Raw genomic sequence first — 15,369 nt, forward strand, 5'->3', positions numbered from 1 at the left:
ATTCGTATTTGAGTCCCCCAAAATATGTATTATTTTTTTTACCTTAGTCTTTTAAATATTTAATGCAGAATTATACCCCTTAGTTACAAAATTTGATATCACTAATTTATTTTTAGTTTTATAATTATTTTCAATATTCTATGTATCTTTTCTACTGAGCAAAAAGGGGAGTATACATGGATTTGTTATTTAAATCCATTTACCTTTATGCCAAATATAGAGCAAATATAGAATAATGCATTACACAACTCCTTCTCTATTTTAAAATGTATATCTATCTATCTATCTATATATATATATATATATATATATATATATATATCACCATATCTTTATCAATCTAGATCCATAGATGTATATATTATTAAAATGCCATAATACAAGTCTACTTAGTATTTAATTATGTAGAAAACATGAACTACTTTACTAAAATTCCTTTCACTACTTTAGACCCAACATAAAGTGGTCAGGTAGATAGATCCTTTGAGCAAATGAATAGTTGAGATTATTTCAAATATTAAATTAAATAATATAATCTTATTTATCTAAATTTATATAATTTTTATATTTTTATCACTCACAGAACTAAATTATTATAAGCTTTCAATGACACGTTTTATATGTTGTTTTCCTTAAGCATTTATTTTTTTTTGTTTGGTCATAAAATTCTTTACACTGGAAAGTGTGTGAATTTTTTTTCCTACTATCCTTAGATGTTTCTTATTATCACAGAAGTTGATATTTAAAACATTTATTTTTTTATTAAATTTGCTGCACATGCCTGTATTCCCAGTGACTCAGGAGGCCAAAACAGGAGAATCACAAGTTCAGGGCTATATTTACTAACATAGGGAGATCCTGTCTCAAAACAGAAAAATAGAAAATTTTAAAAAATAAAGCAAAAAACCGGAGATGTGATCTACTGATAAAGAACCTATAGATTTAATCCCTAGAACAGAAAAAATTAACTAATTTGATCTTAACTTAAAGAATGAATGAAATATTGTTTTTGATAAAATGAATAGACATGGATTGTAATAATATAAAAATAAATTGCTGAATTTCTCAATCTAAGAAAAAGTTCCTGAAGTAACCATATAAAGACAATGTAAAAAATCTTTCCATAGTCATGTATGGTCTGAACAAGCAAAATAATATTTACAATCAAGAGCTAAATAAAATTTTAAGAACATTATTACCTTAGGAAGTCAGGTTTTATTTATTTTTTGTTGGTAAAAACAAGTATATGCACACATACCTAGGAATATGGATTTTGTTAGATACCTCCCAGGAAATTAAAGGACCTATTACAAACCCATTTCTGACAGATTATACCTATTTTAAAACAAAGCATGTATTGGACTTTTCAAGATCTACATCACAATAAACCTCAATTCAGTGGATATGAAATAGTTGTTGATACTATTCTAAAATCTTTCTAAAATCAATTACTTAGAAAACTCTATTATGAGAGTGCAATTTACTTAGCCCATTTGTTAGAATGTACTTTTAATTATGTGGCACTTTTATATTAGAAATTATCTTGGAAAAATATAAGACATTCAGATAATATGCTTTATGGCAAAATTATATGGAACATTAAAAATATTCTTAATTGTAAAATTTTGTCAAAGATTTGACCTCTTTCATACTAGGAATTAGGTCAGGGTGAATATCAAAAATGATAAACAGGAACAGGGTGAAGGGTCTACAAAACCCTACTGTTTGATTAATATCATATATTGACTGGGAGTGAGTTTTGGGCCAATGTATGTAGAGAGTCATCCAGGAGTACAGCAGGGTTCTGAAAGATTGGTGTAGACTCCTGTTGAGTTTATAATGTATAAATGTTAAGTGTTCAAGGCATGCTGCCTATAAGTTCTTAACCAAAGTCATCTACTAATAGAATTTAATTCATAACACATCATCTAAGATCAATAAACATTTTGTTGGATGAATTGTGTTGCAAGTATTATACAAATCAAAATATACACGACTATTGTCTTTATATATTTGTGACACTTTGGGGCTTATACTTTTCTTGTTTATTATTCTATGAAATACAGTATGGTTTATTAAGACCAGACTGCTACCAATGGACCTTTTGCTGCTATATTCCTCTATACAATGACAATCCTAACCAATGAAGAGAATGGAAAAAATTTCAGAAATTTCCAAGTTGTTTTTTTTTTTTTTATGTAAAGTTCATTCAAATGTGTAAAGTCACGATATTTGCCTGTTGAGTATGTCCATGCTTGAAAAGTATAAAGCAAGCAAGTTTTAAATGGAACCTTTTTCCTTTTCCTTTTCTCTAAAGACTTAGTTTCTTTTTATTGTATTAGGAGCAAATATGATTTAATTTTACAGGACAAACACACTAAATTTGCTTAAAAATAAAGTTACTATATAAAACTACAACCAGAATATAATTGGTAGCTTATTGGGAGATTAAAAGTATTATAAGACATCTTCATATGAGGAAAAAAAAATCAGACTTAGATGGCTTCTTAATATTCCTAAAGTTAGAACAAGAACTGCTACATATGGAAATTATAACTTTAGTGACCTTGGGTAAAAATAATCCCTTTCCACTGAGATTTGGAAGGTTAAAACCTTTGGCTGGGCAATGAAGCTAACCTTTTGACAGGTTTTGCTTATAACTACTTTCCCCTTACTCATTTTTTCTGTAATTCATATTTTATTAAAATGAACATTTACAAATTTTTATGTTTACATTTTTAATTTGCTAATAACACAATCTTACCTTGACTTGCTATTTCTTTCTCCATCTGTCTGTGTCTGTTAAACTTTGTGCTACCGGAAGGCAAAAGTCACATCTTTGACATATTTTTATCAAAATAAAGTAAGCAATCTATTGACCCAAAATAGCAAATAGAATATCTACTAAAATGCTATTTTTTTACTATAATAGAGTAACACAAAATAGACCTGCCCTGCTTCCATTAAGCATCTAGAATAATGAACAACATATATGATGCCATAAATTTCAGATTGGATAGCAGAGAGCTCAGGACAATGGTTCTGAGTGAAGGAAAACAAAAAAGCTAAGTCTATGATTGTTTACTGTGCAAACTGGGATTTCAGGTTGCAATACAAGAAAGAAAATTCAGGCAAGGAGACAAGAGAATGTGAATCACAGAATCCAAAGCAGTTGGAATTTGTCAGAAAAATATATAAAGGAACTATACAATTATGACATTCAAAAAATTATAGAGCTATTTAAGTTTATTACACACGTGTGTGTGTGTGTGTGTGTGTGTGTATGTAAACTATACAGTACAAAGGAAGAATCATTTGTTTATTTAGTTTTTTTTTTAATGTGCTGAGAATTGAACCCAGTGCCTTGCACATGCTAGGCAAGTGCTCTACCATTGAGCCACAACCCCAGCCCCAGAAGAATCATTTGAAAGATGTAAGTAGAACATAAATCCTCAGGTCTCAAACATATCTGGGTATTGTTTATATTCTAACCTGCCTAATCTCTTAACACACAGGATGATTAATGGTGTGCAAAGAAGGGCATTGTCTCACAAATGTTAATGAATGCTTTTGAATAAAGGTTTTCTAAATATCACTAAATCAAATCTTAAAGGCAACCTTTGATCAAATCAATTCCTTAGCTTCTCTCTAGGAAAAAAAAAAAAAGCTCAATTGTATTTAAAGGAATAAAACTAAATCCAGCATTTAAAGAAAAACATTTGCAAAGACTAACATTCAATTAATATAAAAATAGAGGAAGGGTCTACAAACAAATAAGGACAAAAAGCATAATGAGAAGAAAAACCCATCTATATAAATAAAACAAATATCACTGGTAATAACCATTGACCAAAAACAATGTTTTACTTCAAATAAATCAAAAACTGATGTATAAAAATGTATGCTTAAACTCAAAATTTGACTTATATAAGTGGTCCAGTTATATTCTCAGAGAGCAAAATTTAAAATCAACTACCTATTTGATAGATAGGATAGATATAATATGACACATTCAATTTATGAATTCTCGTGACCAATCTTGTTACTCCACCAATCTGTAACATCTCAACAGTGGTAATTGTATTTTTCTCTACAAAATCTTAAAGTCAATGTTGACTAGTCTCTCCTTTTCATCACTCTGTATTAGTTCAGCAGAAAATTCGGTCAACACTAACTTCAAATTATACCTGAAATCCTTTTATAACATTCTTATTATCATGATATAAACTTAAAAATTTTTGTTGTAAAATGTTTAATGAGGTGTAAAGGAAAACTGCACAATTTGCTTCAGTTTTTACAGAGAGAACACATCTGTGCAATTACTGCTATAATGAAAAAAAAGATATTAGTTAGCACTATGAATAATTTTTCTTGCTATTTTACAATCACTGAAAAGTGCAATATCATCATTGATGCATATTCCCTATTAATAAATGGAATCACACAATGTGTCATTTTTCATCTGTAGTGTTTTCTTCATTATTACAATTACAAGGCCATTCTTATTACTTTGTATACTTTCTTCATTATGGTAGTATATTTTTGAAGAATCAAAGCTTAAATAGAATACTTTAAATAAAAAACTTTAAAGACAAAGCTTAAATACAATGCTTAAATAAAAAAGAATAATGGTGTCATAAAAATACTATTTTATTATATTTATAAGTGCTCAAATGCTTAGGAGATTTTAAAACTCCATAACCTTGCCTATATTAGTATTCACAGTCTTTTAATATTAACCAATTTAGTAGTATGCACTTACATTGTGTTTTAATTTGTATTTTTCAAATGATGATAAACTCTGTGTTTATTGTCTGTTTAATCTGTGATTCACTCATCTGGACCTCTGTCTCTCATGTTCACCTTTGCCTAACTTTGAGAAGTTTTCTTCTTGGTTCTTTCATATTTTAAGTAAAATTTTGATGAAAATATTGTGAACAATTTCTCCTTTTTACTCTTTAATGAAATTCTAGTCATAACACTTTGTGCTTCATTTTTGATTACAGTTTAGCTGAGTATAGAACTCATTAAATGTTTGACAAAATTGGAAATTTTTGAATTTGGTATTCCATTGCCTTTGGCTCCATTGATATCTTACAGCAATCTGTTCATCTTATTGTTGATACCAAGTAAATTACTTTTCTCCTCCTTTCATAATTAACTCATTTTCTGGGTTTTAACATTTTGACTATGATGAGCACAGCATAGATCAATTTTATCAAGTTTAATCATTTCTATATTATTTTTGCAAATATTATTTCTGTCCATTTTTTTTCTTCCCGTAAGGCCTCATTATGACTTGATGCTTCCCACAAGTATCTGAGTATGTACAGTTTTCTTCAATTTTTCTTCTTTCTGTTCTTCAGACTGGAAAATTGCATCTAACCGGTCTCAAATTCATGGATTTGATGATCAAATCTCTAGAGTAGTGTCTTTAATGATTTTTTTCCTTTTAACTCCACACTAATAACACATTGTGTTTGTTATTATGGAATTGAGATACATTTTGATATCTCCTAAGGTACCTCATCAAGATTTTGTCTGATTTTTTTTAAGATTATTCTTGCTTCTCAGTACGATTTTTATTATTATGCATACATTTTTTTACTTTTATATAAGTTTCTTACTTGTCTAACAAATCTCCCTGGGATATTTGATAGGAATTGAGTTGATTCTATAGATGATTTTGACTTAAATACAACATTGAATAGAAATCATTCTGGCAGTCATTGTTTCATTTCTATTTCAGGGAAATTGTTATCAATATTTTATTGTTAAATATGATGTTAACTAGATATGGTTCATCGTGCACCTACATTAGGCAATGTCTATTCTTCATTTGCCAAGATAATTTTTTTTACTATGAATACATTTCACAGAATCACAAAAGTGTATTGTTTAATGTGTACAGAAATAAAGTTGTATAGAATAAATTTTACTCTGTACATCTAAGACAGCTTATCTAAATTAATGATCATTAACAATTTACTATTTTACAAATAACTGTATAAGTCAACCAGTTAATAACAAGCTCAAACTCCTTAAAGTAAGTTCATCACTGGGGGAATCATTCCTGTGAACAACTTTCTGAAACTAGCCAATCAAATAAGAGCAACTCTCCCCAGCCTGACATCAATTTTTCTTTACTGCTATACAACTAGCCCCAAACAACTGTTCAAAGAAAACACTGGTGTAAAATCAGAAATCTGTGTTTTAACTGTGCTTAACAATTACAGGTATCGTTTACTTGAAATGTCAATCTAATTGTTTAACATATTCTGGGGGAATCTCTTTTTAACAATTGTTTCTATTTATCTAGTCATAAAATTGTTTCCCTATATTGATTGAATTTCAAACACCAATTTCCTATTCTTTTATAATCACCTCACAATCTGTTCTTTACTTAGAAACCAGACGCACAGCAAGATTTATCCTTGCTTTCCCTTGTTTTGTTTCACATTGTTTATTTTCCTTTTAATAAATTATATCAAAGATAGACTGAGCTTACTGAAATACAAAGCAGATTTGGATTTCCACACTAATTCAGTGATAAGTGCTGCAATATACACCTTGTCTGTTGCATTAAATAAATATAAATTTACATCTTAAGAACAGAAACACTTAGAAGTAATTTATTTTCTAAAGTATGTATTCAAGCCTTTTATCAAACAAATATATTGTAAAATATTATGTGAATCAACATTATCCACTATAGAAATGTAGAAAATTATTATACCTCACAAGTATTTTATGAATTCTAGTAACATTTTTATAAAATGAACAAAAATGTTCAACAACATTTATATGTATATGTGTACCTTTTTCAGTGTTTTTACATTTTTTATTTTATATTATTATGAGAACATTTTCAATAGTAGTTTCTGAGATCATAAAATAGAGCTTTCAGTAATATTCATTTTTGGAAAAAAACATTTTTCCTGTACTTAATATATCTTGTTTCATTGGCATTCACATTTTTTGTATAGTTAAAAAATCCATAATTCTATTGAATGTGCAAGTTGCTCTAAATGTGATTTTTGTTGTCATTTTTTTATTAGGTTTATCAAATTTTGAAAAAAAAATGTATCTGGGCCTTTAGCAATTTATATTAGCATGCTCCTTGTGGAGGATATGAAAGACAGCATGTAGAATGATTGTATCAACTCATCAAACAAAATTACCTTGTAGACCATGGCATTGTGTACAGAAAAACATCTAATATTTACCATGTGGACCAAAGTGAAGGTATAATTAACATATCTTTGATAACCAGATATTAAAGGACAACAGAACCAAAGAAAAATAAATAATATTGTTACAAAGGACAACTGATAATATCTCTCTATTACAAATTATGAAAATGTGTGCTTTTAAAAATGGACATGGAAAAAGTTCTTCCATTAGATCATTGATAGAATAAAATGTGATGGGTTTCATTAAAAAAGGAAGACAGGAACAAAACTGATGTAATATGACTGATGACAATAGGATAGTATTGCTTTTCAGAAAGGCTTCTAGATCAGTCCAATTAATTTACATTAGTGTGTTTGGTTCCTTTCTATATTTATGTACTCTCTGTACAAAGGGTTTTCTTATACAAAGCTGCTCAAAGCAAATAGACAATATTTTATCTTACAGTATAAACTAATATGGACTATGCTTTTAACATCTCTCTAAACTTTGCTCTAACATCAATTACTTTTGTGTACAAGCATTTGTTCCCATCATGTATTTGTTTTGTTGTTATGAATTAGAGATAGTACTAAACGTCACACTTTTGTGAGTATTGTTTATATCTTTAGGATTACTCACCTGATGAAAATGGTAGAATAGAGATAGTATCCCTTGTCATCCAAACAGGGTAGCTACAAATTACATAAAATTTGTCTTTAAAATTAAACATCATGGTAGTATACATCTGTAATCTACCACTTGGGAGGCTGAGGTAGGGAGATCATAAGTTTGAGGCCAGCCTAATTAACTTAAGAAGGCCATAAAAACTTAGCAAGATCCTGTCTCACAATGAAAATTTAAAAAACGGCTGGGCATGTCACTCAGTGGTAAAGTATTTGTGGGCTCAATCCCAAGTACTAAAATAATAATAATAATAATCGGTAAAAAAACTTGTGAACAAATAAATTATAATACATTTTCTTCTGTTCTTGACTGAGAGAAAAAGACTCAATCCATATGAACCTTATAACTTTAACCTATAATATTAGATGTGGAAGCTCAAAAATTTAGGCTATCTACTATCTATTTGGTATTAATCTTATGTTTTTAAAGTTCAAGTTTATAAATATAAGATTTACTAGGACTGTATTTACCAGTCTCTAATATATTTCAGTATATTCCTTGGGTAAATTACATCTATATCTTTAAAGCAACCTTCTAAAGGAATAATGGCTTTATTGCAATGTAATTGATACATTAAGGAACATCAAATAATGTACTTTTCTGTGTTTCCAAGATGTTTTTATATTAGAAAGTAATTAATGTGGTTGCTTGGAGAGCGCTGAGAAATCTACATTTTTTAGTGTGGGAGTATGTTACCACTGTGAATTCTAAGGCACAGAAATATTTTTCTCCCTCAAAAGAATTATAATCATGTGCAGTTCATGTGTCTTTGAATGTAAGCAAGGAATAACCATCAGAGAGATTCCAGAGCTTGCCAGATCCATGCTTTTAATCATGTTGGTCAGTAATTCCAGTAAGTTCTGAGCTGAAATACATGCATATTGACATTGAAAATTGATTCAAGGGTATGTTGTCATACAACACAATATAAATTATATCATTTATATTGAAGACATATTTGTAAATTAACCAAAATCTTTAATCTCTTATAAATTCCTAAGTTAAGGAATTTATTTAAATTGAATCATTGATGGTGTGAATAACTTTGTGAACTTTTTAAGGATTTTTTATTTAATTAGTTATACACATCAGTAGAATGCATCTTGACACATCATACATAAATGGAATATAGCTTCTCATTCTTGTGGTTGTCACTTGATCTTATGTCAAGATTTTGATAATACAAGTGGTGAACAAAAGTTCAAATGATGATAGCAACATCTTACATAATACAATATGCAAGTAAACCTGACTTTATTGTGCTTCACTTTATCATGCTTTGAAAATATTGCATGTTTAACAAATATAAGATTGGTGTTAACCATACTATCACCACCTTCTCCAAAAGGGTTTCATTTCAAAACGGTTTCACAGTTTGGTAATTATGAAAATATTTTAAACTTTTTCCACTATTATTATAACTGTTATAATGGTCTGTGATCAATGACCTTTTTTTGATTTTAGTACTGTAATAGTTTTGGGGTGCCATGAACCATGACTACATAGAAAACAAACTTAATTTATAAATTATATGTGTTTTGACTCTTTCTCTAGAAGTCAGACTCACCCTTCCCCCATATATTTTACTCTCCTTGGACTTTTCTTTTCTTAGAAACACATGAATTTTAAAACTAGATCAATTAATTACACTAAATGGCCTCATGTATTCAAATGAAGGGAAGGTCTCTCCTTTAAATAAAAAGCTACAAATGACTAAGCTTTGGGAAAAAGTCTTGTCAAAAAAAAAAAAAAAAAGAAAAGAAAAGAAAAGAAAACCAGAAAGAGCAAAAACTAGGCCTCTTGTGCCAGTGAGCCAGTTTGTGAAAATAAATCAAAATTCTTGAAGGATAGTAAAATCACTAATCCAGGAAGTATGTGAATAGAAAAGTGAAACAGCCTTGTTAATGTTATGAAGTGATTTATCTTGGTCTAGACAGAAGATGAAACCAGCCAAATGTTCTCTTCACACAAAGCTTAGTCCAGAGCAAGTCCCTAAGTCTTTTCAATTCTCTGAAGGCCTGGAGAAGAGAAAAAGCTACAGAAGCAAAGGCATGTAAGTCTCAAGTCCCTCAAGAATTGCATGAAATGTACTCACTTTCTGTGCTCTGCAAGTGGAACATAAGGCCTACATAGTAGCACATCAGTTTAAAACATTGTTTACTGAATAATGGAAAACCCCTGTGGTGATCTACTGTTCAAATAAAGATATCATTCCAAATATGACTGTTGATTGTAATTGCAACTGATCAACCAAAATTCTAATGGTGTTGTGCCTTGAACTTCATATTTTACATGCCTAATAAACAACACATAGTCCCCATGGATTAAGTAGCAAATTAAACCATTTAGGAAATGCATTTTACAAAGCTATCCCTGACATCAATAGTGAGTCCTGTGATAGATCAAGGGAGAGTAAATTGAAAACACTCGAGAAAGCATTCACTCTTCTAGCTATCATTAAGAATATTTATGACTGAGAGGATGAAATAAATCCAAACATCAACCTTAAGAGGACTTTGGAAGTAGATGAGAGCCTTTAAGGATGAATTTGAGGGGTTCATGACCAGTGTAGAATAAATACAGATGTGATATAAATATTAAGAAAGCTAGTTCTGGAACCCAAAGATATCACTGAATTGCAGAATGTATTTTATACAATTTTAATGGATGAGGAGTTACTTCTATGGATAAGCAAAGAAATGGTTTCTTGAAATGGAATCTCCTCCCGGTTAAGTTATTACAGACATGATTGAAATTACAATGAAAAATTTATAATACTATATAGACTTATTTGATAAATCAGCATGTTTTGGAAAAGACTGACTTAAGTTTTGAAAGACATTCTATCATGAGTAAAATGCTATATAACAACATTTTATTTTACTGAGAAATCTTTCATGGAAGGGAAGAGTTAATAAATGAGGAAAAATCATTGTTGTCTTATTATAAGAAATTTATACAGCCACCACTACCCTGCCCCCATCAAGGTCATCAGCATTGTGGTGAAGACCTTCACCAGGAAAAAAAATAAATATAACTAACTGAAGAGCCAAGTAGTTTTCAGTGTACCATAGCAATGAAGTATTTTAATTTAACCTTGTATATTGTTTTATAGACATAGTGCTTTTGCATAATAGATAGACTATAGTCCTGTATAAATATAACTTTATTGCAACATTTGTTTTATAGCAATAGCCTGGAACTGAATCCTCAATATCTCTAAGTTAGGCCTATGTTATGAATTGTTCAAAGCATTTTGTTCATGAGGTACATATTGGTTTTTCAATGCTCATTTAAGAGTGAATGCAACATAAGACATAAAAATTAAATGTCCAAGATCACTGAAGCTGTAATTTGAATCTAAATAGACTAATTCAGAATTTGGGATTATGACCATTACACATACTTAGAGGTATGGCATTTTAATGAAGTGTATTTTTATCTTGTGTTTGTGATTTAGGCAAGGCCTTAGAGTTCTGAAGATCCTCAAATGAGTATTCTTAGGTTTTAGTATTTGCCTATGGAAGAAATGTTTCCTACTGGACAATGCATCAGTCTATTAGCTAGGAAAGGAAGTTACAAACTTGAGCTAGAAAGTCATTGTATACTGAGGAAAGATAGAGTTCAAAAGGGCAAGGATTTAAAAGGATTTAAAAGGATTTAAATTTTATAAGAATAATAAATACTGACCCCATAAACAAAAATCAAGATATTATGTAAAATACAGATAAATATATATGAATATTAAATATAAAAATTAAGGCAACTTGTGATATATGTATGTGTGTGTGTGTATATATATATATATATATAATATATATATTTTGATATATATATATTATATCATATAATATATATCATAATATATATTATATATATATATTATATCACATATGTTATGCCATCTATAACTGGTTCTTCAATGTGTGTTCTTCATACAAATACCTACAGTATTGCAAAAGTTAGACCCATGACAGGTTTACTAACTCAGAATCTATAGAGTGCAAAAAAGAAATTTGTGATTTCAGAAGCTTTCCAAGTAACCTCAGTAAATCACATGTAAAAGTACTTCTTTCAGTCTTTCTTATTTCTAAATTTCTCTGGGGTAGGAAAAAAGAAGCCTTTACATGTAAGAATTCTTCACAGGTTTTACAAAGGGTGTCTGTAGCAACTTGTAAAATATTTAAACACTCACATATATAAGCACCAGTACACACATTCCAACAATCTTGTATATAATATTTGCAAAAAAAATGTTCAAAACTATTAGACAATGTGTGTACTTATGAAACCCTGTGTTACCTCTAAGTTATACAAATTATGATTAAGTTTATTTCAAATTATCACCCACCTAATAGGATTTCTGATAAATTATTGTGCTATCTATAAGTAGAATTAAAAGAAATTAAAAAGTATAATTTGAATGATACATGATTGCCTTTAAATTTTCATGTTTTACATAACAATTGCTGTTTAGAGATCTAAGACAAGGATAGTTTTAATGAAGATCAAATATTCCTAGTAAGTAAAGCAACTCAGATGTAAAATAAATTTTAATATACTTTGAATTTTGAATTATTTTGGAATGATCATATATATTAAATTGTCTGTGTTACATTACCCTGCACATGTTTGTTGGTGACAAAACTTTGTGTTCCTTTCAGTACTTACATAAGAACCCAGTGACAATGAAAAGTATAACAAGATATTTACACAGTGTTTGTGAACAAATGAGATCAATTCTTAAGTCTGTAGTTTCAATAGACCCACTGAAGTGTAACACCTTTTCGATATTGAAATAATAGCACACTTACCAATATCTTATTTGTCCATAGTGTCGCCACTTTATCCAATAGACTCATAAACAAAAATTAAGGCCTAAATTAGCATGATTATCAACTAAGATGACTAATCTTGATTAATTAGCAGCTTGAATATGAATCAAAGTGATTATCAGCTGTTAACTAATGACATATTAACTCAATAGAGAGCCCAAATTTGTCATAAAATGTTTAGCTTCTCAGTTTGTGGTCCATTATAAAAAAACATTTTGAGATCACAGATATTTAAATACATATATTTACAGATAGATTATATATATATAAATGTATATATACATATTATTTGAATTATTTGTCAATTATGGCAATTAAACTTGTGAAGAAACAAAACAAACATAACCTTGTGAACAAAACTAGAATCAATGAGAATTTTTTCTACATTTTCTTCTGTTTTTACAGTTTTACAAATTGACATAATTTCCTGATCCATATTGTGTTATTTTTTTGTTAAAGGTGGGAACTCTATGTTCAGTTTCAGTTTCTGGCATATGTCCCTTCAATTTTTCAAGCACCATTTATTATAAAGGCTAACTGTTCTTCCATTGAGTGCCTTCATAGCTTTGACAAGAATCAATTGATCACATTTGTGTGGCTCTCTTTCTGGGCCCTCTTATGAGTTCCTCATGAGCATATCCTCTTGAACAATACTTTGGTCTTTGTCTGACTATAACTTTACCTTGCTTTTTCAAATTGGTTCGTGTGACTTCAACTTTGTTCATAATCTTCAGTATTTTTTTGCCTTTTGGAAGCCTTTTGCCTTTCATATAAAAATTTATAATAAATTTGTTACATCTGCAATATAACTTGATAGTACTTTGGGACTAAACTGAATGTATAAACAAAATATAAAAATATATATATTTATTATATTGAATCTTCAAAATATGAACATTAATCTTCTCTATATTTAATTAAATCTGCTTTGATTTCTACCATCTGAATGTCATAGTTTTCGACATACAGATCTGACATGCATAGTCTAGATTTATTCCTAAGTATTCCTTTTGTGTTATTGTAAATGACATTGCCTCTTTAGTGCCACCTTCCAGTTGAAGAGACATACTTCGAAACTGGCAACATTATATGCCTTTAAATATTAATTCACCTAATTAATATTAAAATGAGTGACACATTAGTCAGCACAGTAAATTTTTACAAAATAGCTTATATTATAGGAAAATGTTATTTTGGGAAAAAATGCACTTATACTGAATACATCTGAAACAGAAACCTGTTAACATTTTTGTTTCCTCTACATTGTATCTTTCATCATACATATTTTTCCATAATGAGTGAAATATTTTATGCAAAATTCTTTTAATAGTATGTAATGACATGAACTATATCACCATATTCTTGCTTATAAATAAAAAAAATGGAAAAATCTGTTTTAAGTGTATAGTTGCTAGTCTTCAAAAACATGCCCAGTACTTCTTGAATTTACATCTTAAGTAGTATGTCAAATGCAACACAAAGCACACATTTAAGTTATTTAATGAGCCTGATTTTTTTTAGTAAAATTTATTTACTGTTTGTTATCTCATTTAAATTTCAAGATATCCCCTAATGATTTTGTACTACTTTCACTTCGTCTCCTAAGGACAGCCTGGAAAAAAAAATACAAATATGGATGCTATGTAGATTTTGTTTTCTGAAATAAGAGATATCTATTTGTAAATATTTAAGAAAAATAGTCAGGCAGTAACAGGTGTTACATTGTCCTCAGAGTTTATCCTATTTAATTTATTACACACCAATGTACAAGTTCCCTCAGCAATAAATATATGTAATTGTCATTGAAGACCCTATATTACTAGGATGTAAATTGTTTAAAAGAATAGATACCTTGCACATTTTTAACACTTAATTGTGTCATGATTAATTTATATATTCTATTTAAGTAGTCATTTTTAAAATATTAGCTTTGCAGAAACATTTAGTGATCCATCTGTCAACCGTCTGGCCACAAATTCTTAAGTCTATCCACATTCCAAAAACTCAGAAGCCATTTAATTTTAGTGCTATTTGTACCAGATACAAATGGATGAAGTCAATGGACATCATGAAGAAGTAGAAATGCTGTTGAGTGTAACATATTTGGGATCACCTAAGAGCATCAGCCATTCAGCTCACTGTAGGTGCTCACTGAAGCACAGCATCTGACAATATGGGACAGTCACCCACTGCTGAGAATCAACAAAAGAAGCAATGTCAGAACTCACTAGAGCAATAGGCAAATCTTTCAGATTGTCATACTTCTTTCCCCTAAGGGAGTGCCCTTAGGGATTGTACTTGTTGTAACTAGCAAATTAAAACTTCTTTATGGAAATTTATCCTGATACCATGGAACTTTTAGTCAGTTTGGAAAGGGGAGAAACAAGGAAAAGCTAGTATAAAATGGAAGACTTTTCAGGAAATCAGATAGAAATAACTATAGGAGACATAATAGTTTAAAAATATAAGAAAATTGTTTTGATCCATACAAGATGTTAATTAAAATGACACTAAATTTTTAAGCTACATTGATAAGAAAAGGCAAAAGCCTATATATTCATATTAAAATTTTGTGACTTCAAGTATAAGGAGTAAATCATATAAACTTCCAGGAAGAAAGTAGTGACTGCTAACAAAAGATTTCTGATGCCATGACACTGCCATTTGCAACATTAAG

Source organism: Urocitellus parryii, chromosome 2 (assembly GCF_045843805.1).
Source record: "Urocitellus parryii isolate mUroPar1 chromosome 2, mUroPar1.hap1, whole genome shotgun sequence".
In the NCBI taxonomy this organism is placed as follows: Eukaryota; Metazoa; Chordata; class Mammalia; order Rodentia; family Sciuridae; genus Urocitellus; species Urocitellus parryii.